Raw genomic sequence first — 2268 nt, forward strand, 5'->3', positions numbered from 1 at the left:
GCTTCCTTGGCTCTTCAGGCACAGATTCATGTGCATTTAGCAGATGTGGCATCTCCTTAGAAATGAAATAAATTTCCTAATGAGAAGCAACAATGTGAGTGAAATTGTAGGGCTAAAAAGAAAGCCTGTTTGATTTCCTTCTCATAATCCATTCATTTAACTCAGGTCTAGGATCCTTTTTATTTTGGTTAGTTTATTTATTTATTTATTCATTCATTCATTCATTTATTTTCTCCCTTCCCCTCCTTCCACCCTGCTGTTTTTGCTGTCTGTGGTGACTTCTCATTTTCTCTCTTCTAGGATTCACTGGGATTCGATCCTGGAGTCTTCTGATATGGAGAAATGTTTCCTTTCAATTGCACCTCCTCAGTTCCTGGTTCTGCTGCACTTCACCTTGACTCTCCCCCTGTGTCTCTTTTGATGCGTCATCATCTTGCTGGGTGACTCATTTGTGCAGGCACTGGCTCACCATGCGGGCATGCTTACTCTTCTTTTTCACCAGAAGGCCCCAGGGATCTAAGCTATGTCCTCCCATATGGTAGGCAGAAGCTCTATCACTTGAGCCACATCCACTTCCCCTAGGATCCTTTTAATATTGAAAATGCGCCTTGGAATGGGAAACATTTTTAACTTTTTAATTCACTTGGAAATTTACATAAACTGAAGAGCTTTGAAAAAGTTTTGTTAGAGGATTTGTTTAAAAGCTCATTAAAGTTAAATGAGTAATATTGTGATAAAGAGCATACAATTTTTAGGGAAGAAAATGAGGAAAAATGTTAGCATTTTTGTTGAAGATTAGGCCAATCGGAGATGGCATTAAAATTATTTTGTAGTTGCTGTTTATGGTAAGAGTTAAGCTTTACAGTACTGCAGACCTGGATCTAAACTTTACTCTCCTGCATTTTAGTAACATTTCAATCTATGGTAAATTCAGAACACTTTCAATACTGAGTTCTATCAGCTATTAAATGGAGGCAGAAAAAGGATTTATATTTAGACTGTGAAGCTTAAATGAGATAACAGATATAAAACACTTAGCTTAAAACTTTATACTAGATAACTAATGCTCAATAAATATTAGTAAAACCTTCATAACATTAGTATTTTAATATTATTATTATTATTATAGCCAGAGAAAGGTATTTTTTTGAAATATCATGCTAAACATCACCTACTCAAGGATGTATAAAGATAGAATATGTACTTAAAGTTACATTATAACTGCTATCTTATATTTTAAAAAGATTGTTCTAATGTTGTAGTCCAATAAAATATTTCATAGGGAATATTAGAACTTCTTAAAAGTATAAACATCTAATGGAATAGAAAATAGTTTTGCTTTTAAAAAATACTGTGCAATCTGTTCTTTAAACAATTTACCTATTCAGAGGCTAATGATTTATTTTGTTTTGGGGAAAAATAGTTCCTGCAAATAAGTGGAAATCAAAGTTTTGGTAATTTTTAGAATCTTAGGGACTTCTTATAGTAAATGCATATAGAAGCTGTTCAAAATTAAGCACATCATTTTTATAAAAAATGTTCTTTTAAGATAATTTGTTTCAGTAATGTCTTCTTAGATTCATAAAATTTAGATTACAACTGAACAAGCATGGAGACAAAGGTATAACCATTTATGGATATCATCATATATTAGTAATGTAACTTCCCTTAAAAGCAAAATGAATAACATTCCAAATTATATTTTTATGCAAGTAAATTTGTTAATTATAAATAGTGTAGGTGGACTAAGGAACATTGAGGAAAAAGGAAAGGGTATAGCTACGAATGCCAAAATATATTAAAATTATAATGATACTGAGAAGATTAGCATGGCCCCTGCACAAGGATGACATGAAAATTCATGAAGTGTTCCATATTTTTAATTGTAACAAATATAGTTCACTAATAAGGATGTTAATGTGCAAAAGTATGGGAGGGGAAGGGAGGGGGGCACATGGGAACCCCTTATTTTTTTAGGTAGCATTTATGTTATCTAAAGCATCTTTAAAAAGTAAATTAATTTTTAAATCAATTTTTTAAAAAATTTAAACCACAACAAACATGCTGGTCAGTGAGGTGCTGTGTCATTAAAGTAATAATATTTGGAAGGTTTGCAGAGTAGTTTTGGGTCGGTTATTTGTCGATAAATTATGGAAGTTGTTGAAAATGAATCATCAGTGTAAACTGAATATAAGAAAATGGGGAGACACCAGGGAGATTTTTAAATCAGGATACACTGGAATTTGTTTTAAATATTTTCACTCTAAG

General features: G+C 32.1%; 1 non-coding gene across 1 annotated transcript; it reads left to right on the forward strand.

The window, feature by feature from the left end:
- Positions 1–1774: 1774 nt before the first annotated feature.
- On the forward strand, positions 1775–1881 carry LOC111767297 (U6 spliceosomal RNA). Its single transcript, XR_002799148.2, has one exon. It is a non-coding gene; the product is annotated as a U6 spliceosomal RNA (small nuclear RNA).
- Positions 1882–2268: the final 387 nt, after the last annotated feature.

This window comes from Dasypus novemcinctus, chromosome 16, assembly GCF_030445035.2.
Source record: "Dasypus novemcinctus isolate mDasNov1 chromosome 16, mDasNov1.1.hap2, whole genome shotgun sequence".
NCBI lineage: Eukaryota > Metazoa > Chordata > Mammalia > Cingulata > Dasypodidae > Dasypus > Dasypus novemcinctus.